This window comes from Oryctolagus cuniculus, chromosome 4 (genome assembly GCF_051225735.1).
Source record: "Oryctolagus cuniculus isolate XC-2025 breed Fujian yellow rabbit chromosome 4, ASM5122573v1, whole genome shotgun sequence".
Lineage (NCBI taxonomy): Eukaryota > Metazoa > Chordata > Mammalia > Lagomorpha > Leporidae > Oryctolagus > Oryctolagus cuniculus.
The window spans coordinates 155805590-155833512 of record NC_142870.1 but is presented as its reverse complement, the minus strand read 5'-3'; the positions used below and the strand labels follow the sequence as shown (position 1 = coordinate 155833512).

Below are 27923 nucleotides of genomic sequence, written 5' to 3'. Positions count from 1 at the left end.
CAGCAAATTTGGAATCCATGAGCAAGACTATCATTGGTATAATACAAAAATATAGTTATCATTTAAAGGAATTTAGGATGAATAGAGTCCATTCTAGAATTTTGATTCTATCACTCATAGGAATGTAGTTTTTAAAATAATCAAAGATTGATTAGGGCATACTACATCATTCCCCTTTTGTTTTCTTGGTTTTTGGATTGTTTGTTTCGGAGTTTCTTTTGAGAAGGGGGGAGAGAGAGACAGACAGAGAGAGAGAGAGAACACCCATTTGCTAGTTCACTCCCCAAATACCCATAACAGCCAAGGCTGCACTAGGGCTAGAACCAGGAGCTGGAAACTCAATCCAGGTCTTCTATTTGGATGGCAGAAAACCAATTACTTGAGCCATCTATGCTGGTTTTTTTTTGTTTGTTTGTTTGTTTGTTTTTACAGGCAGAGTGGACAATGAGAGAGAGAGACAGAGAGAAAGGTCTTCCTTTGCCCTTGGTTCACCCTCCAATAGTCACCATGGCCGGTGCGCTGCAGCCGGCGCACCGCGCTGATCCGAAGGCAGAAGCCAGGTGCTTCTCCTGGTCTCCCATGGGGTGCAGGGCCCAAGCATTTGGGCCATAGCAGAGAGCTGGCCTGGAAGAGGGGCAACCGGGACAGAATCCGGCACCCGGACCGGGACTAGAACCCGGTGTGCCAGCGCCGCTAGGTGGAGGATTAGCCTAGTGAGCCACGGCGCTGGTCGAGCCATCTATGCTGCTTTCCATGATCTGCATTAGGAAGCTTAAGCCAGGAAGTGGAAATATAAATCAAACAGAGGTACCCTGATACAGAATGCAGCTGTCTTTTTTTTTTTTAAGATTTATTTTATTTATTTGAAAGGCATAGTTACAAAGCAGGGGGAGATAGAAAAATCTTCCATCTGTTGGCTCACTCCCCAACAACCAGGGCTGGGCCAGGCTGAAGCCAGGAGCTTCATCCAAGTCTCTGAAGTGGGTGCAGAGCTGAAGGACTTGGGTCATCTTCTGCTGCCTTCCCAGGCATGTTAGCGGGGAACTGGATCAAAAGTAAAGAAGTGGACTTGAACCAGTATTCATATGAGATGCAGGCATTGCAAGCAGCAGCTTAAGCCACTATACCACAACACTGGCCCAAATAATAAAGATCTTGATTAAATGATTCACATCAGAGTCCCATGCAATCCAAGCTACAATAATGGGGAGTAATACTGGAATTTCCAGCATCTACACACTTCGTTAAAGAAATCTGTAAATACTATCTGGCAGATTGGGTCAAGGAAGGTCTTTCTTTTTAGCATGAAATGACAAAAATATAGCAATCATATAAGTGGAAGGCTTCTCTTGCCTCTTATAATTACTTAAATCCTGGGGCCGGCACTGTGGTGTAGTAGGCTAAGCCTCCACCTGCAGCACCAGCATCCCATATGGGTACCAGTTCATGTCCCAGCTGCTCCTCTTCCGATCCAGCTCTCTTCTATGAGCTGGGAAAGCAGTTGAAGATAGCCAAGTCCTTGGTCCCTGCACCCATGTGGGAGAACTGCAAGAAAGTCAAGGCTCCTGGCTTCAGATTGGCTCAGCTCCAGATGTTGTGGTCATTTGGGGAGTGACCCAGCAGATGGAAAACCTTTCTCTCTCTCTCTCTAACTCTAAATCTCAAATAAATAAATAAAATCTTTTTAAGAAATTACTTAAATATATAGTGATTTTTCCAACATATCTACCTTCCCACCAACACTCCCACCCCTCCACCTCCTCCCTCACCCCTTGCCAGTCCCATTCTCCACTAAGATTCATTTTCAATTAACTTTGTACACAGAAGACCAACTCTATACTAAGATTTCAACAATCTGCGTGCACGCACACACACACACATACACACACAAAACTGAGAACTGGTTTTACAGATAACTCTCAATACAACTCATGGAGGACCGAGGCCCATGGGGAGTTAGTAAACAGTGACTCCTGTTGTTAATTTAACAATTAACACTCTTATGCATGACATCAGTGACCACCAGAGGCTCTTAAAATGAGCTGCTTAGGCAATAGAAGCCCTTTGAATCCACAAACTCTATCAGTACTTTGATAAGGCCATAAGAAAAGTGGAAGTTCTCTTCTCCCTTTAGAGATAAGTACATCCTTCTTTGATGGCTACTTCTTTGTGGTGAAGATCTTTTCTTGTCTTCTCTATTAGGAGATCTGTGTGCTTCCTGTACTTCACCACAGCAATATTCCTAAAGTTGTACTTATGTAATTTGTACTCTTAAATAAGTGGTTTCTTTTGGGAAAAAAAAAGGTTTAGTTACTTCTCAGTTTTCAAGATGAAGTAGACCTCATTGTTTTGGCCTCTGTGCGGTCAATGGATTGCAACACATCCTGGTGGTACCATGTGTAGCAGTAAATTCCCACATTCAAGCCAGGGGCAATAGATGGTAGTTGGGAACAGGGAGTGGAGGGCACACAGGGTTGGGGGGAGCAGATAGACCAAGATACTGTTGCAGCCATTTGTGGACTGAACCAGCAGAAGGTAGACTGTTGCTCCCCCTCTTCGTGGAGGAACGACACTAAACCCTGCCTAGGCTTCATATCCGAGTCACGGCACCATTTGCTGCTCCTCCGCACGCGGAGGAGCCGCACCGGACCGGACGCTTGTTGTTCCTTTTTTTTTTTTACAAGTCCTTTCTATAGTAAAGTAAGAATAAGCAAACAGCGAACTCGCAAAGCAAGAATGAGTAGAGAGAAATGAGAAAGAATGAAGTAACGAACTTCCCCGCGAACTCTCCAACGCACTCTCCAACCAACCCATGCCACCATGCCGTCTCTCTCCTCCTATATAGTCCTCTCCACCAATCCGTGCTCTGCTACCCACACGCCAAGCGCGCCGCTCTCCTCCAATCAGGAGCGGCTCTTGCAGCTTGTCAAGTTGGTGAGAGGCAGCTGGGTAGAAGCTGTACGCTCCTCTCCCAGCGCCACATTGTGGGAGAGCAGATGCATAGAATAAGTCTTAATTCCAGTAACAGTATAGTCCGAGTTGCTCCCCACAGTAGACCTCTCTCTCTCTCCCCCTGCCCTGATCACTCTACTGATCAAATAAATAAATTCATAAATATTTTTTAAAAACTTCTAGTGCATCCAATAATATAAAATAATCTGGGATGTGGAAACCTCTGTAGATCATGCCAATTTTCTACTACATTATCTCCTGTTTGAGGCTGAAAAAATTATGAAATACTTATTAATTCAAAAATAATTACAGAGTGCCAATTCTGTGCCAGGTTCTCTGGCAGAGCTGGAAGCTATATTAATGAACAAGACTGATGCGGATGCAGCCTTCACAGTACTCACATTTGGGCCATTACTTGTGAACTGGTGTCAATACAAATTCATGGTATTTGGGACCAGTATTTTGGTACAGCAGGTTAAGCTCCCACCTGCAAACCAAGATCCCTTATCAGAGCACCTGTTCAAGTCACAACATTTCTGCTTCTCATCCAGCTCCCTACTGATATTCCTGGGAAAGCCACAGAAGAGGCCCTGATGTTTGGGCTCCTGCCACCAGCATAGGAATTCAAGACTCCTGGCTTCAGCCTGGAGTTGTGGCCATCTGGAAAGTGATTCAGCAGATGGAAGATACATCTCTCTCTCTCTCTCTCTCTGAAATTCTGCCTTTCAAATAAATAAAATAAATCTTTTATTAAAAAAAACTCACAATTTCCAGGATAAATGGGTTCTCAGTTCTATCTAACCATCCGAAGGGTTCCTAGACAGTTCTGTCCACATATCCCACTGTGGATCTTTCAGAACACTTTCACTCTCTGCAAGCTCCTCTTTCTTGCCCTTCCTTCCTACTCCTAGGCCATAAGATCAACTCCTACTTCATGAGACAAAAGGGAATCACCACTCAAGAATTCATTCAAATATTATCTCACTCCTCAGTTCAAACCTATGGGAAACTCAGATTCTTTCTTCCTGTCAAACTAGGAAAGGCATCTTTCCTCACCTCTAAGATAAATTTGATTCCACTCCCACTTCCTCAAAAATCTCCATTCATCAGCTGTCTTCATTCCCCTTTCCTGTGTCCTCAACCATTCCCTTTCTATAGATTCTTTCCTCTTTACACAGGCTGACTTCAAAGTCAAGCATTTTGAAGAAATTGCCTCAATTTTTGATGTTCACACCTTCACCTTTATCTCCTGTTCAGTCTCCCATTTATTTCTCATGTTTCTCTGTGGACTATAGTCTCATGAAAATAACAGAAGTATGTTGACACAGCAATCTTCTTTTTTTAAGATTTATTTTATTTATTTCAAAGTCAAAGTCACAGAGACAGAGAGGGAGAGACAGAAAGAGAGGTTTTGCATCTGCTGGTTCATTCCCCAAATGGCTTCAACAGCCAAGGCAGGGTCAGGTTGACACCAGAAGCCCAGAGTTTCTTCCACGTTTCTCACATGGGTGCAGGGACCAAGCACTTGGGTCATCCTCTGCTGCTTTCCCAGGCACATTAGAAGGGAGCTGAATCAGAAGTGCAGCCACCAGGACATGCGCCCACAAGGGATGCGGGCATCACAGGCAGTGGCTTCACCCACTACACCACAATGCCAGCCCCAAGCTTCCTTTCTTATCTGGCTGAACTTCTTGATGCATTTGACACTCCTGATTTCTCCATCACAAGCAAAATGTTCTTTTCCTGGATTCACTGATCCTATAATCTCCAGTTGTCTTCCACCTAGTTGGCTACTCCTCTCCAGGAGTGTGTTTTAGATCCTCTATAATAAAAAGACCAAATTAGGTAGATTATACACACCAACTGTTGGAAAACTAAAGTTGTTCTATGACAAGGGAGAACAAGTAATGACATTTTTATACACAAGGGAATAATTAAAGCTATAAGATCACCTAATCTTTAAGTGAAAGGGGAAAGAAATTTCATTCTTCCAATTCCTGCCCCATCTGTTGGGATCTGAATAGTTCATCTAATTCAAATTGAGTAGTCATTATTAAATATTAGTTAATTATTACTTTTTTACTATTTTATGTATTTAAAAGGCAGAGTTGAGAGAGAGAGGGAGGGAGAAAGAAATCTTCCATCTGCTGGTTCACTCCCCATATGACAGGAAAAGCCAGGGCCAGCCCAGGCAGAAGCTAGCAGCCTGGAATTCCATCAGTTTCCCATGTTAAGTGGCAGGGTCCCAAACATGGGCCATCTTCTGCTGCTTTCCCAGGTGCACTGGCAGGGAGTTGGATCAGAAGTGTGCAGCTGGGACTGGAATGGGCACCAATATGGAATGCCTGTGTTGTAGAATTTGGTTTAACCCACTGCACCACAATGCCACCCCTGGCTCCCCCATTAATGAGACTTTAAACCAATGTATGTAATCTTAATATTCTTTCATAGGTCTAGACCAATAATCTCACCTTCAAAAAGTTAACATCAAAGACAGATTCAGAGATGTGGTCAAAGATCATCAAATTAGAATGTTTATCAGAAAATTATAAACTGCCTGAACATGCCTAAACACAACAAATTATTCTGCAGCCACTTAAAATTCATGCTTTTAAATCATATTTTTTAAGAATCTTTATGGTTATATAAAAAAGCTTCCAATACAATGTTAATTGAAAATACAAACAATATGAAAGATACTACTTTCCAGTATTTAAAAATTTTACTACTTTTATAATTGGAGGAAAAGTTACATTGAGAAAAAAGGAAAAAAGAATCTATCCCAGAATACATGTGACCCACAATTGAATTTTCTCAAAACACAATTCCAGGAGCAAGCATTTGGCACAGTGGTTAAGATGCAGCTTGGGGTGCTATCATCCCATTATCACTTCCAATTCAGGCTTCCTGCTAATATGCACTGTAGGAGGGAGCAGATGATAGTCCAAGTGGTGGGGTCCTCATCATCTATATGGGAGACCTGATTGAGTCCCCAGCTGCAGCCTGGCCAAGCCCCAGCTGTTGCAGACGTTTGGAGAGGGAACCAGTGGATGGGACCACTCTCTCTCTCTCTCTCTCTCTCTCTACCTTATCAATCAATCAATAAATAAATATTACAAGTAAAAGATAATGGCATACATGCACACCTACACACAGTGTTAAAAAAAGGTGCCAAACCACAGCAATGCTATAATAAACAAAGAACCTACCACAATGGTTATACTGAGAATAACTTTTTGGAGTAAGCCACTGGACTTAACTTTGAGATGTAGAATGATGACTGGCTTAATACAAATGTGAGAGATTATTTAACTAAAATTATCCTAATTCTGCCAAGATTTTGAAAATTTTCCAAAATTCATAACCAAATAAACCATGGAAGCTTTTGAGCAATTGTAAACCGTCAAGTAGATTCAAGTAAAACCCCAGCTTGAGGAACGTCAAGATTTAAATATCAAATTTAGCATCATTAAATACACCTAAATGAACAAGATTTAAATTCTTCTCATTTTTAGACATTGTTATAATAACATCAATTCTAAAAGGCATTCATATAGCACATAAGCTTCACTCAAATGATTTAAAAAATTTAAAATTTAAATTCAATTTTAAAAAGGAGAACAGAAAGTATAAGTATACTAGAAATTTGATTCTGCATTGTTCAGCAACTCAACTGCACAGAAACAAACACTACAGCTCTTAACTCTGTCCATAACTTTCCTGAGCTCACAGTTATCTCCTGAAACTGTGAAAACAATTTGTCCATCATCACTTTTCTAGAATTTTTTTCTGCTAAAGTGTATTATGCTAGAATGTCTTGATTTACATTTTTTCTTGTGTCAAATACAGTTGAATGATGTTTCAAATAAACATATTATATAATTCTTCAGGGAGGAGATTTTTTTAAATGACAATTGGGCTTTGGCTAAAATTGACAATTGGCTAGAAAAATCCAACTGTATCTCAAATATAATTTTCTAATCACTTATGTATAATTCTGCATTGTTTTAGCATGTTGCACATTTTAGAATTTAGAACACAGTAGATATACAACTTTCCTAAGAAAACATGCCACCTGCTTTGTTTTATATATCAGTTGTGACTTGTATATTTAAGAATGTATAGATAATTGTTTTTTTAATGATTTTCTATTTAAAACTGTTTTTTGAAAACTATGTTAAGAAATAAATGTTCACTATAAACGCCACAAATATCATACAGTTTGTTTGCTGGAACCCATACACAATACCAGAAAATATTCAGAACAAACTTTAAGATGAGAATTAACTGGCAGATCTTTTGCATGCATTCTAGATTGTGCAACAGAATAAAAACACCAGGAAAGGGGAGGGAAACATTCTTGGAAGTAATCACAACAATTAGATAATTTTTCCATTATTCAGTGGAGCCAGTGACATTTAAAATTAAAGTATTTTACCATAATTATTGATTGTGTCTGTGTTTTACAGAACATAATAACCAAACAGGCATTTTTTAAAATAGACTTCATTACATTGAGTTAAACATATAGATTGATATTGTTAACAGAAGCTTTCTGAAAATTATGGCTGAGATGTCTGCAATCTTAATTAAAATTCCAGGAAGCCTGATGAAGCCAGGAAGCTAAAGAAAAAAGAAATAATTCAATCTCCTGGTTAGCTCTCAAATACCAACTCTCTTCTTAGGAGATTATGAGACAGCTACAAGATTTACTGGGCACTGTTACACTAGGCACTGCTACATCTTGTCTCCTTTATCATTTTGTTACCTACATCCCTCCTGGGGTAAATCCAATTAAGAAGGTAGCCTGACCATGTCCTTAAAGGCTCCTCCTAGAATGGTACTGGGAATGGGATCAGGGAGGTGGGAGAGTGGGTAGGAGGGCAGATATGGTGGGAAGAATCACCATATTCCGAAAGTTTTACTTATGAAATGCATGAAGTCTTTATTCCTTAAATAAAAGGTTCCTTTTGGGGGAAAAAGAGAAAATATGTTACATATACACAATGGATACTATTTAGCCATAAAAAGGATGAAATCTTGACATTGCAACAACATGTATGGAACTGGAGGTCACTATGTTAAGTGAAATTAACATCACAGAAAGACAAAGAAAAAAAAAACTCCTTCTAAAAGTTATATTTTCTGCCTACTTTGATTGCCCTGGCATATACCTTTGGTCAACCTTTTCCTACTAACCTAACAAAAGGAACTGAAGTTCCAGTCTCAGGTATATATGCCACACTTATCTCTGTTTCTTTGTTTTCACAATCTGATTTATCTTTTCTTATTAAATTTCTACTTTTCTTTCTGGTCCTGATTTTCTGAAAAGTCTTACCTTTCTAGCTCTCAGAGAGCAGAAATGTCTGTTCCATTTGTTGATCATGTCTGAAAACTGCTTTTTAATAAATTATTCAAAAACTTTGTCAAATGATTTATCATCCAGGGCTGAATGCCCTAATTTATTTCCCTTGTAAATTACTGTAATTCTACAGATTGGAGCATGAAAATTAGAGCCAAAGACCTCAAAACTAGTTTTCTCAAATAATACTTCTAAATAAGTGAATATATCTACACTTAACATAGTCTAATGCACTTATAGAAAATTCATATATCCACAGGGAAGATAGTTCGAAGAAATGGTAATTGGTTGAAGGAAAATTTCCCCATCATCTTCATTTAATTGCTTCCAGCACCATCTTTGTTTTCTCTTTTTCTATTCTGTTGGCAATCTACAAGCTTAATAGAATCTGCTAGTCACATGATAATTAACACAAAAGCACTGGTCAATTCTTCTTACAAAGGAAATCTTTAACTTTTCTCAGGGAGATTCCAGGCAGAACACAATTAATGCCTAAATCATGAATATCTGAGTCTAAAAGGCCAAGTTAAATATCCTTGGCAGTAACGTAAGGTGAACATTCATCTGCAATATGCCAAGATCTGTGCACACGGGAGTTTCCTTTAGCCTGGCATGCGTGTGAACACTGCTGAAGAGTTATTAGCCTTTAATGTCACTTTAGTAGCCTACTTTTCAAGTAGGAGACAATGAGAAAATTTAACTGTCCACAATACTACCACTCATTCGATATAAATTACTAATATCTTAAGACAAGAGGGTCAGTCCATCTACTGAATAATATTACTGTAGTTTAGTCAATGAAACAATAACTCTACCTAGTGACAGGCAAGTTTAGGAATAACATTATGATTATGATTAACTAAATGTTTGATGACTGACAATACAACAGTAGATAAGGCTAATTTTTAATCATAATCTTCTTCCCAATAATACAAAGTACATTCCCTGGGGCCAAGATTCCCTCACACTTGTCTCTTCACAGCATATGTTCTTATACTGCTTAACAAGGGGTTCTGAAAACTTCCAAACTCTGGATTACAAATTTACTAGACGCTTCAGCAACAAACACATACTTCATCCAAAAATACAGATTTACCCATTTATTCCTGAGAACTTCATACTTTCACATTGATATACCCATTTCAAATATGTTTAACCAAACCCTAGTTGTAGATCTTCAGACTGATAAAAATCTTCACAATTTTTAATAGAATGGTAATGATTATCTTTGAACATTCCTGTACATTTATTTAGTTGTCTTTTTGCAATAATGCCAAAAGTCATAAATCACATGTTAGTTTCCTTTACTAGATTTCTACATAGATTTGTACTTTTCTAATCAATATTTAAAAGCTTCTTGTATTTTAAGGAGTTTAAACCTTACTATAAAAGACTTTTATCATTTGCCACTTACTTTGTTTATGACATTGAACATTTAAGTAGTCATATTTATCAATAATATTGTTTCCTATTGAAATAAAATTTTACTAAACTAAATGGACCTACATTTTTCCTAGTTTTAAAAAAGTCTATACATCAAGTTTAGTGTGGAAAGATAAGAGAAGATGGCTGAATACGTGTAGCCAAACTAATTTCAGCTGCTCTGGAATATAAAAACAACAAAGGAAGGACCATGTTTCCAGGAATCTGACTGACAGAAAAATTCAGCAACAAAGTGAAAAAACAATAAAGACTCCATGGAACAAGAGGAAAGAAGACAGAGACACTGCTGCAGCTGGTCATGCAGTGCAGCCAACTGCTGGCTGCAAGGTGGTATCCTACCACATCCAGGTAGAAAGAAATAACTGCATATCCCACTGCTCAATTTTAGCTGAGAGGGAATTCCACAGTCACCTACTAACCTTTACTGGAGAACTAACTGGGGTCTGAGCAACTGCTGGCCTTGGCGCAAGGAAGAAATCATGCTTCCTTACCCTCCCCTCTCTTGCAGGACACCATACTTGGCCAGGAAAATCAGGGAGTCAGGAGGAGGTGCCATATTCTTAGAAGTGAAAGGAGTCTGCAGCAGCTCATGTCATGCTGACATTGCCTCAGGGAGAACCTTGTAGAACATATCAACTTTGAATCCAGCCTGGAGCACTAGCAGGAACCCTGCACACGCAATCCGACACAGGGAGACCACATTGCTTCCTTCCCATCTGCCAACAAGGGCTCCCAGAGACAAGCAGGGAGGAAGTGCCATCTTGACAAGACAAGTGCAGAGTGCAGTTTGTGCATGTGCAAGTAGGGGATTTTATCTGAGGGATAAATCTGCAGTCCCTTGCAATTCTGAGTCTGGCCCAGAGTGTTGTCAGAGGGCAGGGCACCCACTTAAGCCAGTGAGACATTTGCCTCCCCTAACTCTATATCCAGCAACCATACTCAAACTGCAAAGGTGGAAATAGACAGGAAGTAGGCCGTGGCAATGCTTCAGCTCTCTTTGTGGAAGGAGCAAGATCACAGAGCTAAGAATGGATCTCCTGTTCCCTGTGCACTATGACTGTGGGATTTCTATGACTACATCATTGGGCATGGGGTGTAGATGGGTCTGTGGGCAATCACTGTGTTTGTTTTAAGGGGCTCAGAGTTCCCTGACTGCTTGGCAGGAGGGGGGCGGGTCATTGCAGATCTTTTGTGCTGTTTATGCACCTATGTGGATGGGATATGTAAGCACTGTGGGTTCACCCTGGGCATTGATCAACTTGGCAGCTGACATGATTATACCCTTCTCCTGAGGACAACAAAAAAGACCTACCATGCACAAATTGTGTGCCACCCTGGACTCTAGGGCCACTCCTGAGTGCTGACTGAGTTCACTGGCCCCACTCAACACACGACTATAAATACACACAGAAGGAACAGACACTCCACCAATCCATAGAAGCAAATTTCCATGATAAAAAAAACCATCAGAGGAGAAAACCAACAAGTGGTTTCACAAATGCCAAAAAATAAATATAGAAACACAAGAAATATGAACAAGGAAGACAATATGACTCCCCAAAGGAACACAAGAACACTTCAATATAAGAATGTGAAAAAAAAGAGATTGATGAAATGTCTGAAAAGGAATTCAAAATAATTACTCAAAAAAATGAGAAGCAAACTTATGAGTTAAAGTAATCCATGCACAACGTGGATGAAAAAATTTTCCAAAAGATAGAGATATTAAAGGGAAATAAATCCAAAATATCAGAAATAAAGACTTCAATATGTCAAATAAAAATACAGTGGAAAGCCTTAACAACAACCTTGGTGAGTCAAAAGAAAGAACAGAAGACAAATCTAGAAACACAAATCTTTGGAAATATCTGTCAGACAAAAAAGAAAATAAAATTAGAAAAGCTGCAAACAGTGTTCAAGATATTTGGGACACTATCCAATGAGATGACATATGGTACTTGGGAGTTCCTGATGCTATAAAAACAGAGAATGGAATGGAAGGCCTATCTAGTGAAATAATTACAGAAAAACTCTCCAATTTGGAGAAAGAAAGGAACATCAAGCACAGGAAGCACACAGAGCTCCTAACAGATATGAGCAGAAAAGACTTCACACCACACACTGCAGTCAAACTTTCAACAGTAGGACATAAAGAAAAGATTCTAAAATGTGTAAGACAGACATGCCATATCACTTTCAAAGGATCTCCAATTAGACTCACAGCTGACTTCTCAACAGAAATTCTGCAGGCTAGGAGAGAATGGCAAGACATAGTCTAAGTCTTACAAGAAAACTGTCAACCCAGAATACTAACTCCTACAAAGCTCTCATTTATGAGTGAAGGTAGAATAAAAACCTTCCATAAAAATCAGAAATTAAAAGAATTTGTCACCACCCATCTAGTCTTACAAAAGATGCTTAAGGATGTGCTATACACAGAAATATAGAAAGATAGTCATTATTATGAAATAAAGTGAAGGCAGAAAGTCCCCAGTAAAAGTACAAAGGAAATCCAAAGTAAAAAATAGGACTATTTATGGGACAAGGGCAGGGCCAAGTCATTACTTATCAATAATAACCTTGAATGTAAATGGTCTCAACTCTCCAGTTAAATGATACAGACTGAATGAATGGATTAAAAACAAGCCCGATGTATTTGCTGCCTACAAAAAACACATCTCACCAACAAAAATACACACAGACTGAAGTTAAAGATGAAAAAATAAATTCTATACTAATGGAAAGAAAAAAAGGGCTGGTGTAGCCATCCTAATATCAGACGAAATAGATTTTAACAAAAAAACTGCTAAAAGAGACAATAAGGGCACCATGTAATGATTACAGGATCAACTCAACAGGAATATGTGACTACAATAAATGTATATGCACCCAATAACAGGGTGCCTGGCTATTTAAATGAAATGTTAATGGATCTAAAGAGAGACACAGACTCCAATAAAATAGTAATGGGGGACTTCAACACACCATTTCATCAATGAACTGATCAACTAGACAGAATATCAACAGAGCAGGGCAGGTGCTGTGGCACTGGGGGTAAAGCCACTGCCTGTGGTGCTGGCATCACATATGGGCACTGGTTAAAGTCCTGGCTGCTCAACTTCTGATCCATCTCTCTGCTATGGCCTGTAAAAACAGTAGAAGATGGCCAAGTCCGTGGGCCTCTGTACCCATGTGGAAGACTGGAAGAGTCTCCAGACTCCTGGCCTCAGATTGGCCCAGCTCCAGCCATTCTGGTCATATGGGGAGTGAACCAGAAGATGGAAGACCTCTCCCTCTCTCCCTCTCTCTCTCTCTCTCTCCCCAAATTTTCAACAAATGAAAAGCATTATGGGCCAAACAGACCTAATTGCTATCTATAGAACTTTTCACCCTAGAGTTGCAGAATACATTCTTCTCATCAATGCATGGAACTTTCTCTAGGAAAGACCATATAATAGGCCATAAAGCAGTCTCAACCAATTCAAAAATATTAAATCATACCATTTCTGGAAATGAATAAAGATGACAATACCTCATATCAAAACATGGTATACAGAAAAAGCAGTGATAAAAGAGAAGTATATAGCAATTGATGCCTACTTAAAAAAATTTAAAGGTACCAAGTAAATGAATGAGCTATCGCTATCAATGCACCTCAAGAACCTAAAATCACAACATCAGACCAACCCCCAAATTAGTAGGAAGAAAGAAATAATTAAAATTAGAGAAGAAATAAACAAAATTGAAAAAACAAAATATCAGTGAAATTTAGAACTGGTTTTTGAAAAAATAAACAAAATTGATACACCACTGGCCCAACTAACAAAAAAAAGAGGAAGAAGACTCAAATAAAAAAAATCAGAGGTGAGCGGGCCGGCGCCGCGGCTCAGTAGGCTAATCCTCCGCCTAGCGGCGCCGGCACACCAGGTTCTAGTCCCGGTCGGGGCGCCGGATTCTGTCCCAGTTGCCCCTCTTCCAGGCCAGCCCTCTGCTGTGGCCAGGGAGTGCAGTGGAGGATGGCCCAGGTGCTTGGGCCCTGCACCCCATGGGAGACCAGGAAAAGCACCTGGCTCCTGGCTTCTGCCATCGGATCAGCGCGGTGCGCCGGCCGCAGCGCGCCGGCCGCGGCGGCCATTGGAGGGTGAACCAACGGCAAAGGAAGACCTTTCTCTCTGTCTCTCTCTCTCACTGTCCACTCTGCCTGTCAAAAAAAAAAATTAAAAAAAAAAAATCAGAGGTGAAAAGGAAAATGTAAAAAATGATACCACAGAAATAAAAAGAATCATCAGAAATTACTATAAAGAGTATCCCAACAAATTAGGGGATCTAGAATAGATATAATGGATAGATTTCTAGACAGATAGAATCTACCAAAATTGAGTCATTAAGACACAGAAAATGTAAACAGACAAATAAGCAAGATGGAGATTGAATCAGTAATAAAGACCCTCCCAACAAAGAAAAGCGTAGGAATCAATGGCTTCAAAGCTGAATTTCACCAGACATTTAAAGAAGAACTAATTGCAATTCTTCTCAAAGTTCAAAACAATTAAAAGGTATGAAATCCTCCCAAACTCCTTCAATGAAGCCTGAATCACCTTAATTCCTAAGCCAGAAAAAGATATGACAGAGAAAGAGAACCTTAGACCAATATCCCTGATAAACATAGTTGCAAAAATCCTCAACAAAATACTAGCCAATCAAATCCAACAACACATCAGAAGGATCATTCAACTCAACCAAATGGGACTTACTCCTGGTATGCAGGGATGGTTCAACACTAACAAGCCAAAAAATGTGATGCATCACATTAACAAACTGAAGAACAAAAACCATATGATTATCTCAGTAGATGCAGAAAACACATTTGATAAAATATAAAACCCTTTCATTACAAAAACCTTAAGTAAATTGGGTATAGAAGAAATATTCCTCAACACAATCAAGGAAACTTATTACAAACCCACAGCCAGAATCCTATTGAAGTAGCAAAAGGTAGAAGAATTCTCCCTAAGATCTGAAACCAGACAAGAAAACCCACTCTCACCATTTTTATTTTAGCCCTGGAAGTTTTAGCCAGAGCCATTAAGCAAGAAAAAGTAATCAAAGGGATACAAATTGGAAAAGAGGAAGTCAAAATATCCCTATTTGCAGCTGACAAAATTCTATATTTAGGGGATACAAAATTCTCCACTAAGAGACTATTTAAACTCATAAAACAGGCTGGTAAGGTAGCAGGATATAAAATCAATACAGAAAAATCAATAGCCTTTATATACACACACAATGCCATGGCTGAGAAAGAACTTCTAAGATCACTCCATTATTCTGGTTGTCTTTTTTTTTTTTTTTTTTTGACAAAAAAAATCACTCCAATTCACAATAGCTACAAAAAAAATTAAATACCTTGGAATAAATTTAACAAAGGATGTCAAAGATCTCTATGATGAAAATTATAAAACATTAAAGAAAGAAATGGAAGAAGAGTAAAAAATGGAAAAATCATGTTCTTGAATCGGAAGAATCTATACCACCAAAATGTTCATATTACTGAAAGTAATTTACATATTCAATGCATAACCATTCAAAATACCAATGACATTCTCCTCAGATATAGAAAAAATGATGTGTTGATTGGAAAAATAAATTATAGCATACATATTATGGAATACTAATCAGCTGTAAAAATGAAAATTTTCTTTTGCAACAAAAAGCATGCAACTTGAAACCATTACACTTGGTGAAATAAGCCAGTCCCAAAAAGACAGATAACATATCTTTTCCCTGATTAAGGTAACTAATAGAGAGCTTAAAATGTAATTTATTTGAGTGAAATGGACCTTTTGATTTTTGATGATTTTTACAGCCCTTCACTCTTCTATTGAGGAAGTGTTTATTTCCTTTATGCTATTTATTGAACTTTTTTAGTGTAGGGCTAACTTTATAATCATTAAGTAAAGTGAAAGTAGATCTCTCAGGTAAGATGTCAAAGTAGGGAGGGAGTTTACTGTTCTTGTCCAGGAGAAGACGGTTTCTTTTTTTCTTTTTTTTTAACTTTTATTTAATGAATATAAATTTCCAAAGTATGGCTTATGGATTACAATGGCTTCCCCCCCATATCGTCTCTCCCACCCTCATCCCTCCCCTTTCCCACTCCCTCTCCCCTTCCATTCACATCAAGATTCATTTTCGATTCTCTTTATATACAGAAGATCAGTTTAGCATACATTAAGTAAGGATTTCAACAGTTTGCTCCCACACAAACATAAAGTGAAAAATAATAGATGATTTTTTAAATGATGATGAAATCAGATCAGACCTATTGTCATGTTTAATCCCAGTGAGAGTCAAGTTGGGAATTGATAATTTCTTCTTCTTTTTTTTTTTTTTTACAGAAGATCAGTTTAGTATACATTAAGTAAAGATTTCAACAGTTTGCACCCCCATAGAAACACAAAGCGAAATATACTGTTTGAGTACTCATTATAGCATTAAATCTCAATGTACAGCACATAAAGGACAGAGATCCTACATGAGGAGTAAGTGCACAGTGACTCCTGTTGTTGACTTTACCAATTGACACTCCTGTTTATGGCATCAGTAGACTCCCTATGCACCAGTCATGAGTTTCCAAGGCTATGGAAGCCTTTTGAGTTCACCGACTCTTATCTTGTTTAGACAAGGTCATATTTAAAGTGGAGGTTCTCTCCTCCCTTCAGAGAAAGGTACTTCCTTCTTTGAAGACCTGTTCTTTCCACTGGGATCTCACTCACAGAGATCTTTCATTTAGGGTTTTGTTTTGTTTTGTTTTTTTGTTTTTTTGTTTTTTTTGTTTTTTTGCCAGAGTGTCTTGGCTTTCCATGCCTGAAATACTCTCATGGGCTTTTCAGCCAGATCCGAATGCCTTTAGGGCTGATTCTGAGGCCAGAGTGCTATTTAGGACATCCACCATTCTGAGTCTGCTGAGTATCTCGCTTCCCATGTTGGATCACTCTCCCCTTTATTTATTCTATCAGTTAGTATTAGCAGGTACTAGACTTGTTTATGTGCTTCCTTTGACTCTTAGTCCTTTCATTATGATCAATTGTGAACTGAAATTGATCACTAGAAGACAGTTTTTAAAAAGTGGAGAGAGTGCTGTGTCAGGGAAGAGTTAGGAAGAAAATGGCAGAGGAAACTTCATAAAAATTAGAGGGACATAGTGAATCTACATGGAAGCAACCAACAGAATGGAAGAAATTATTTGCAAACAATGCAACTGATAAAGGATTAAAAAGCAAAATATATGAAGAAAACAAGAAACTCAACAACAACAAAACAAAAAACCCAGTGAAGAAATGGGCAAAGGACATAAGCAGACATTTCTCAAAAGAAGAAATCCAAATGGCCAACAGACACATGAAAAATCCTCAGGATCACTAGACATCAGGGAAATGCAAATCAAAACCACAATGAAATTTCACTTCACCCCAGTTAGAATGGCCTTCATACAGAAATCAACAAACAAGAAATGCTTAGATGGATGTTTGGAAAAAGGTACCCTAACCCATTGTTGGTGGGAATGTAAATTGTTAAAGCCACTGTGGAGTCTCAGAAATTAAAATATGGACCTACCATATGATCCAACCACTCCACTCCTGGGAATTTACCCCCAGGGACATGAAATCAGCAGGTGAAAAAGTTAACTGCACCCTCTAGGATTGATCACATACTAGGCCATAAAGCAAGTCTCAGCAAATTTAAAAGAATTAGAATCATGCAGCTTCTCAGACCACAGCGGAATGAAGCTGGAAATTAGCAACTCAGGAAACCCCAGAAAGTATGCAAACACATGGAGACTGAACAACATGCTCCTGAATGAACACTGGGTCATTCAAAAAATGAAAAGAGAAATCAAAAACTTTCTGGAAGTAAATGAAGACAACAACACAACATATCAAAACTTATGGGATACAGCAAAAGCAGTATTGAGAGGCAAATTTATAGCAATAGGTGCCTATATCAAGAAATTGGAAAGGTACCAAATAAATGAGCTTTCAGCGCATCTCAAGGACCTAGAAAAACTGCAGCAAACCAAACCCAAATCTAGTAGGAGAAGAGAAATAATTAAAACCAGAGAAGAAATTAACAGGATTGAATCCAAAAAAACACTACAAAAAATCAGCCAAGCGAGAAGCTGCTTTTTTGAAAAAATAAACAAAATTGACACCCCATTGGCCCAACTAACTAAAAAAAGAAGAGAAAAGACCCAAATCAAAAAAATCAGAGATGAAAAAGGAAATGTAACAACAGACACCACAGAAATAAAAAGAATCATCAGAAATTACTACAAGGACCTGTATGCCAGCAAACAGGAAAATCTATCAGAAATGGATAGATTCCTGGACACATGCAATCTACCAAAATTGAACCATGAAGACATAGAAAACCTAAATAGACCCATAACTGAAACAGAAATTGAAACAGTAATAAAGGCCCTCCCAACAAAGAAAAGCCCAGGACCAGATGGATTCACTGCTGAATTCTACCAGACATTTAAAGAAGAACTGACTCCAATTCTTCTCAAACTATTCAGGACAATCGAAAAAGAGGAAATCCTCCCAAATTCTTTCTATGAAGCCAGCATCACCTTAATCCCTAAGCCAGAGAAAGAAGCAGCACTGAAAGAAAATTACAGACCAATATCCCTGATGAACATAGACGCAAAAATCCTCAATAAAATTCTGGCCAATAGAGTACAACAACACATCAGGAAAATCATCCACCCAGACCAAGTGGGATTCATCCCTGGTATATAGGGATGGTTCAACATTCGCAAATCAATCAATGTGATCACCACATTAACAAACTGCAAAAGAAAAACCATATGATTATCTCAATTGATGCAGAGAAAGCATTCGATAAAATTCAACACCCTTTCATGATGAAAACTCTAAGCAAATTGGGTATAGAAGGAACATTCCTCAATATAATCAAAGCAATTTATAAAAAACCCACAGCCAGCATCCTATTGAATGGGGAAAAGTTGGAAGCATTTCCACTGAAATCTGGCACCAGGCAGGGATGCCCACTCTCACCACTGCTATTTAACATAGTTCTGGAAGTTTTAGCCAGAGCCATCAGACAAGAAAAAGAAATCAAAGGAATACAAATTGAGAAGGAAGAAGTCAAACTATCCCTCTTTGCAGACGATATGATTCTTTACTTAGAGGATCCAAAGAACTCTACTAACAGACTATTGGAACTCATAGAGGAGTTTGGCAAAGTGGCAGGATATAAAATCAATGCACAAAAATCAACAGCCTTTGTATACACAAGCAAAGCCATGACCGAGAAAGAACTGCTAAGATCAATCCCATTCACAATAGCTACAAAAACAATCAAATACCTTGGAATAAACTTAACCAAGGACGTTAAGGACCTCTACGATGAGAATTACAAAATCTTAAAGAAAGAAATAGAAGAGGATACCAAAAAATCAAAAAATCTTCCATGCTCATGGATTGGAAGAATCAATATCATCAAAATGTCCATTCTCCCAAAAGCAATTTATAGATTCAATGCAATCCCAATCAAGATACCAAAGACATTCTTCTCAGATCTAGAAAAAATGATGCTGAAATTCATATGGAGGCACAAGAGACCTCGAATAGCTAAAGCAATCTTGTACAACAAAAACAAAGCCGGAGGCATCACAATACCAGATTTCAGGACATACTACAGGGCAGTTGTAATCAAAACAGCATGGTACTGGTACAGAAACAGATGGATAGACCAATGGAACAGAATTGAAACACCAGAAATCAACCCAAACATCTACAGCCAACTTATATTTGACCAAGGATCTAAAACCAATTCCTGGAGCAAGGACAGTCTATTCAATAAATGGTGCTGGGAAAATTGGATTTCCATGTGCAGAAGCATGAAGCAAGGCCCCTACCTTACACCTTACACAAAAATCCACTCAACGTGGATTAAAGACCTAAATCTATGTCCTGACACCATCAAGTTATTAGAGAACATTGGAGAAACCCTTCAAGATATTGGCACAGGCAAAGAATTTCTGGAAAAGACCCGGGAGGCACAGGCAGTCAAAGCCAAAATCAACTATTGGGATTGCATCAAATTGAGAAGTTTCTGTACTGCAAAAGAAACAGTCAGGAGAGTGAAGAGACAACCGACAGAATGGGAAAAAATATTTGCAAACTATGCAACAGATAAAGGGTTAATAACCAGAATCTACAAAGAGATCAAGAAACTCCACAAAAACAAAACCAACAACCCAATTAAGAGATGGGCCAAGGACCTCAATAGACATTTTTCAAAAGAGGAAATCCAAATGGCCAACAGGCACATGAAAAAATGTTCAAGGTCACTAGCAATCAGGGAAATGCAAATCAAAACCACAATGAGGTTTCACCTCACCCCGGTTAGAATGGCTCACATACAGAAATCTACCAACAACAGATGCTGGAGAGGATGTGGGGAAAAAGGGACACTAACCCACTGTTGGTGGGAATGCAAACTGGTCAAGCCACTATGGAAGTCAGTCTGGAGATTCCTCAGAAACCTGAATATAACCCTACCATTCGACCCAGCCATCCCACTCCTTGGAATTTACCCAAAGGAGTTTAAATTGGCAAACAAAAAAGCGGTCTGCAGCCTTATGTTTATCGCAGCACAATTCACAATAGCCAAGACCTGGAACCAACCTAAATGCCCATCAACGGTAGACTGGATAAAGAAATTATGGGATATGTACTCTTTAGAATACTATACCGCAGTAAGAAACAACGAAATCCAGTCATTTGCAACAAAATGGAGGAATCTGGAACACATCATGCTGAGTGAAATAAGCCAGTCCCAAAGGGACAAATACCATATGTTCTCCCTGATCGGTGACAACTGACTGAACACCAAAAAGGAAACCTCCTGAAGTGAAATGGACACTATGAGAAACGGTGACTTGATCAGCATAGTCCTGACTGTTAATGAACAACTTAATACATTATCCCTCTTAGTAGTTTTTTGTCTGTTCTACTTAATATGACTGGTTTAATTCTGTAATTAATACACAGTTATTCTTAAGTGTTGAAAATTAACCGAAATGTGATCCCTGTTAAACATAAGAGTGGGAATAAGAGAGGGAAGAGATGTATAATTTGGGACATGCTCAAGCTGACTTGCCCCAAATGGTAGAGTTAGAAACATACCAGGGGATTCCAATTCAATCCCATCAAGGTGGCATGTACCAATGCCATCTCACTATTCCAAGTGATCAATTTCAGTTCACAATTGATCATAATGAAAGGACTAAGAGTCAAAGGGAGCACATAAACAAGTCTAGTACCTGCTAACACTAACCGATGGAATAAATAAAGGGGAGAGTGATCCAACTTGGGAAGTGAGATACTCAGCAGACTCATAGAATGGCAGATGTCCTAAATAGCACTCTGGCCTCAGAATCAGCCCTAAAGGCATTCGGATCTGGCTGAAAAGCCCATGAGAGTATTTCAGGCATGGAAAGCCAAGACACTCTGGCAAAAGATCTCTGCGAGTGAGATCCCAGTGGAAAGAACAGGTCTTCAAAGAAGGAGGTACCTTTCTCTGAAGGGAGGAGAGAACCTCCACTTTGACTATGACCTTGTCTAAACAAAATAAGAATCGGAGAACTCAGAGGGCTTCCATAGCCTTGGAAACTCATGACTGGAGCATAGGGAGTCTACTGATGCCATAGACAGAAGTGTCAATTGGTAAAGTCAACAACAGGAGTCACTGTGCACTTACTCCTCATGTAGGATCTCTGTCCTTAATGTGCTGTGTATTGAGATTTAATGCTATAACGAGTACTCAAACAATATATTTCACTTTGTGTTTCTATGGGGGCGCAAACTGTTGAAATCTTTACTTAATGTATACTAAACTGATCTTCTGTAAAAAAAAAAAAAAAAGAAATTATCAACTCCCAACTTGACTCTCACTGGGATTAAACATGACAATAGGTCTGATCTGATTTCATCATCATTTAAAAAAAATCATCTATTATTTTTCACTTTATGTTTGTGTGTGGGAGCAAACTGTTGAAATCCTTACTTAATGTATACTAAGCTGATCTTCTGTATATTAAGATAATCGAAAATGAATCTTGATGTGAATGGAAGGGGAGAGGGAGTGGGAAAGGGGAGGGTAGTGGGTGGGAGGGACGGTATGTGGGGGAAGCCATTGTAATCCATAAATCGTACTTTGGAAATTTATATTCATTAAATAAAAGTTAAAAAAAAAGAAATTATGTGATATGTACACTATGGAATACTGCACAGTAGTAAAAAAGAATGAAATCAGGTCATTTGCAACAAAATCAATGAATCTGGAAAACATCATATTTAGTGAAATTATCCAGTCCCAAAGGGACAAATACCAAATGTTCTCCCTGACCTGTGATAACTAATAGAGCACCTAAAAGGCAATCTGTAGAAGTGAAATTGACACTTTGAGAAGCAATAACCTGAACAGCCCTTGTCTTGACTGTTGAAGAACAGGGTTTTTCATACTATTTGTTGAACTCTTTATTTATTATATAGTTAAACATACGTGTATAAGGAGCTCTGTCCTCAAAAAGTTGTATTATAATTATGTCTAAGTGCTCACAAAAGATATATGAATCTTGTGTGCTTCTTTAAAGTTAACTAAATTTCTTTTAAAAAGTACAATATGCAATGACTTTGAACAGCCCTTGTCTTGACTGTTGAGGAACAGTTTTGTGTATGTGTGTGTGTGTGTGTGTGTGTGCAAATTGTTGAACTCTTTACTTAGTATAGAGTTGGTCTTCTGTGTATAAAGTTAATTGAAAATGGATCTTAGTGGAGAATGCTACTGGGGATGGGAGAGGGAAGAGGAGGAGGAGGAGGGGTGGGAGAGTGGATGGGAGGGCAGGTATGGTGAGAAGAATCACTGTTTTCCTAGAGCTGTACTTGTGAAATGCATGAAGTTTGTGTTCCTTAAAAAGTTTCTTTGCAGGAGGGGGAAGTTATGAAAAAAAAATCTAATGGTATGATATCAAAAACAAAACTCCACTTTTCATTATCTCCTATATCCTCCCAGTTCTTCATTGTCAGAGCAGTGGCAGAAATATAACTGCTGTGATCTAGTGAAAAATAAAAATATGGGTCCCTCTATCTACAAATAGGAAAATCATGCTGATAAGCACACTAAGATATAAAGACTTTTTCTTTCTTCTGTGGTCTTTCTGCTGCTTTATTTTTGCTCACTATTTAATGTCATTTTAGTTCAACAAAAATTAAAAATTTAAATTCTTTCATTGAATTTTGACATTCAACTTGAAATTACTCCATAAGAGAATTCAATGTATATGGATTCATTTATATCCTCCCACTGTAATTATATAATCCTTTTGTTGAATTAATTATCAGCATTCATTTTATGACTAAATCTTTTCTACAACTGAGCAAGGTAATATAATTATATAATAATTTCTTGTATAACTGTTTGTTTTCAATGGTGTTAATAACTGCTTAATGTGTTTGCTTTGTTTCTCTTAATTTAACTCCAGAATCTACAATAAAATTTCTTCTCAACTTGGAAAAAAAAAGAATGTAGATCTCCATAAAATTAAGAGTGGGAATGGGAGAGGGAGGACTAAGAATTGTTGGAGTGTGGGAAGGAGGGAGGATAGGGTGAGAAGTATCATTATGTTCCTACATCTGTATATGAAATACATGAAACTTATATAACTTAAATAAATTTTTTTAAATTAAAAATAAAAAAATTTGAAAGCAGAAAATCTCCCAATAAAAGTACAAAGGAAAGCCAAAGCAAACTACTGGAATATTTATGGGAAAATGGTAGGATCAAGTCATTACTTATCAATAATAACCTTGAATGTAAATGGCCTAAATTCTCCAATTAAGACATACAGACTAGCTGAATAGATTTTAAAAAGACCAATCTATTTGCTGCCTACAAAAAAACAAACCTCACCAACAAAGATATGGGTAGACTGAAAGTGAAAGGATGGAAAAAGATATGGTAATGGAAATGGTAATGAAAAGCAAAAATGAGCAGGGGTAACCATCCTAATATCAGACAAAATAGACTTTAACATAAAAACTGTTAAAAGATACAAAGAAAGGCATTATGTAATGATTGAGTGATCAATTCAACATGAAGTTGTAACTACAGTAAATGTATATGTTCTCAATACCAAGGTGCTGGCTATTTAAAAGCAATGTTAATCTATCTAAATGGAGAACACAGACTCCAATGCAATAATAATGGCAGACTTCAACATCCTAGATTCAGTAATGGGCAAATCAGTTACACACACACACACACACAAAGGAAACAACAGGGCTAACCTACATTAGTGACCAAATGGATTTAATTGATATCTATAAAACATTTCATCCCACAGATGAAGAATACACATTCTTTTCATCAGTGCATGGCATTTGCTCTAGAACATAACATAGGCTAGCCCATAAAGCAAGTAACAACAAATTTAAAAAATTAAAATGATGCCATATACTTTTTTTGACCACAAAGGAATTAAGTTGGAAATTAACAATTAAAGAACTCCAGAAAACACAAAAAGCCCATGGAAACCAAACAACATGCTTCTGATTGAACAATGAGTCATAGAAGAAACAAAAGGGAAATCAAGAAATTGCTGGAAATGAGTGAAGATGACAATACAACATATCAAAATGCATGGGACACAGCAAAAGCAGTGCTACAATGGAAGTCTCTAGCAATCGGTGCCTACATTAAGAAATTGGAAAGGCATCAACAAATGAGCTAACAATGCATCTCAAGTACCTAGAAAAACAACAGCAAACTAAACCCCAAAATTAGTGGGAGGAAAGGAATAGACAAAATTAGAGAAGAAATAAAAAAAAAATGAGGGGAAAAAAACTATACAAAAGATCAGTAAAATGAAGACCTGATTTTCTGAAAAAGCAAACAAAATTGATACACCGTTGGCCCAACTAACCAAAAAAAGAGGAGGGCAAAGACTAAAATCAATAAAATTAGAGGTGAAAAAAGAGATGTTAAAATGGATACCACAGAAATAAAAAGAATCATAATGAATTACTACAAACAGCTATGAGCCAACAATTTGGAAAACGTAGAAGAAATAGATTCCTGGATACACAGAATCTATCCAAACTTAGTCAAGAGGCCAATGAGGAGCCGGCACTATGGCATAATGGGAAAAGCCAGCATCCCATGTGGATGCTGGTTTGAGTCCTGGCTTGTCCACTTCCAATCCAGATCTCTACTATAGATTGGGAAAGCAGTAGAAGATGGCCTAAGTCCTTGGGCCCCTGCACTCACATGGGAGACCCAGAAGAAGCTCCTGTCTTTTGCCTTCAGATCAGCATAGCTCTGGCCATTGCAGCCATCTGGTTGTGAACCAGCAGATGGAAGACCTCTCTGTCTCTCTCTTCCTCTGCCTCTCTGTAACTCTGACTTTCAAATAAATAGTTTAAAAAAAGAAGCCACGAGAAATCTAAATAATCCAATAACCAAGACAGAGATTGAATTAGTAATAAAGACCACCAAACAAAGAAAAGGACAAGATGGTTTCACTGTTGAATTCTCCCAATTTTTTTTCTTTAAGGGAAAGGTTTATTGTCAGGTGGGGGAAACACAATGGGCAGCAGGGAGAGGGCAAGAAAGTAAGAGAGAGAGGAATCAGGAGAGAACAAGCACATGTGCTGGAAGCAGGTCCTGTTATACCTTTGCTGGGGGGCAGGGAAGTAGTAGCAATGAATCCCATTAGGGTGGGGGTGGAGCCTACACCTGTGGTTGGGCAATGGGGCTTAGGACCAAAGCTTACTGTGCAAGGTGGCAATGTGGACTAGAGCCTAAGATGGCATCTGGGGCATAGATGGTGACATAGACAAGACAGCACTATTTTACTAACATCCCCCCTGTTTTGTTTTTTATAAAGCAAGTGTTTTATGGGATTACATCAGTCCCAAAAGTCCAGGAGGGATGGAGGTACGACATTGCATGGGGCAATGTCTCAAGCCACTGTTTCCTAGGTAAGGAGCTGAGTATAACCCTGTAGCAGAGTTTGGCTGACCAGCTGGATGGTGAAGGCTTTGGTTTGTTCTATTACAACCTCTTCTAAACAATTAAACAGACATGGTAGTAGAAAAGACAGGGTGAGAATAGCAACCAATGATCCTAAGAGTAGCATTAACCAAGTAATGAGATGATTTTATGGAGGAGAGGAAATGATGGGGGTCTCTGGACCCTTGTGAAGACTGATGGATGTGGTTTGAAGCTGATCCCAACCAATACCAACCAATGAGAAAGGCTGCTCATCTCTTGCAGGTAGAGGGGTTTGTCTATAGAGAAATTCTGAACAATCATACAAAGTTAAGTTGGGGAGGGGTGAGGACTATCAATTCACACAAGTCAGGAGTAGAGCCAGGGATGTAAGAGTAGAGGCTATGATTACAAAGGAATGAGGCCCCAAATGGGCTAAACAGGGTCTAGAATAAAAGATAAAATCATTATTAGAGGACATAAGAAAGCTGGTGTCTAAACCACAACTAAGTTTTCTGATTGAGAGGCTAGCCTCACGTTAACTCAAAACCAGAAAAAGATACAACAAAGAAAGAGAACTATAGACCATTATCACTGATGAACATAGATGGGAAAATTCTCAACAAAACACCATTTAATCCAACAACACATCATAAAGATCATTCGGCTGGCGCTGTGGCTCAATAGGCTAATCCTCCGCCTAGCGGCGCCGGCACACCGGGTTCTAGTCCCGGTCAGGGTGCCGGATTCTGTCCCGGTTGCCCCTCTTCCAGGCCAGCTCTCTGCTGTGGCCAGGGAGTGCAGTGGAGGATGGCCCAAGTGCTTGGGTCCTGCACCCCATGGGAGACCAGGAGAAACACCTGGCTCCTGCCTTCGGATCAGCGCAGCCATTGGAGGGTGAACCAAAGGCAAAGGAAGACCTTTCTCTCTGTCTCTCTCACTGTCCACTCTGCCTGTCAAAAAAGAAAAAAAAAAAAAAAAGCATAAAGATCATTCACCACAACCAAGTGGGATTTATCTCTAGTATGCATAGAAAGTTCAACATACACAAATTAATAAATGTGATAGATCACAATAACAAATTGAAGAACATAAACCATGTGCTTATCTCAATAGATGCATAGAATTTGATGAAATATAACATACCATAATGATAAAAACCTTAAGCATATTGGGTATAGTGGATATTCCTCAACATAATCAAGATGATATATGATAAATCCATAGCCAGAATCATACTGAATGTGGAAAAGTTGGAAGCATTCCCATTAAGAACCAAAACCAAAAAAAGATGTCCACTTTCACGATTGCTATTCGGTATCATTCTGGAAGTTGCAACCAAGACCATTAAGCAAGAAAAAGAAACCAAAGGGTTACAGATTGGAAAGGTAGAAGTCAAATTATCCCTGTTTGCACATCACATGATCCTACATGGGGAAACCAAAAGACTTCAGTAAGTGATTATCGGAGCTCATAAAAGAGTTTAGTAAAGTTGCAGGATATAAAATTAATACACAAAAAATCAATAGGTTTTATATACACAGACAATGCCATGGGGGAAAAGAACCTGTAAGATCAGTACCATTCATAATAGCTACAAAAAATTTAAATACTTTAGAATAAATTTGATCAAGGAGGTGAAAGACCTCTACAATGAAAAATACAAAACATTAAAGAAATAAATGGAGAAATACACAAAAGTGGAAAAATCTCCCGTGTTCATTGATTGAAAAATTAATATCATCAAAATGCCCATACTACCCAAAACAATTTACAGATTCAATGAGATCCCAATCAAAATACTAATGACATTCTTCTCAGATATAGAAGAAATGATGCTAGAATCTGTATGGAAACACAAGAAAACTTGCATATCTAAAGCAATCTTAAACAACAAAAACAAAGCCAGAAGCATCACAATACCACATTTTAAGACATATTTATTACATGGCAGTTTTAATCAAAACAGCCTGGTATGGCACAAAAATAGACATGCAGACCAAAGGAGCAATGTAAAAACCCCAAAAATCAATCTACATATTTTTGACCAACTAATCTTTGATGAAGGAACTGAAATAAATCACTGGAG

General features: G+C 38.3%; 1 long non-coding RNA gene across 3 annotated transcripts in view; it reads right to left on the bottom strand.

Moving 5' to 3' along the window:
• The window catches only part of LOC149127188 (uncharacterized), a 131183-nt gene that overhangs the window by 31733 nt on the left and 71527 nt on the right, over positions 1-27923 (bottom strand). Inside the window, exon 3 of one of the 3 annotated variants that reach the window (XR_016232850.1) lies at positions 882-1044. The exons of 1 other annotated variant lie outside the window; for it this stretch is intronic. This is a non-coding gene — a long non-coding RNA (uncharacterized LOC149127188). Of the gene's footprint in view, positions 1-881; positions 1045-2753; positions 4775-27923 lie in introns of those variants that run through there. One more of the 3 variants, XR_016232849.1, reaches the window with a different exon arrangement.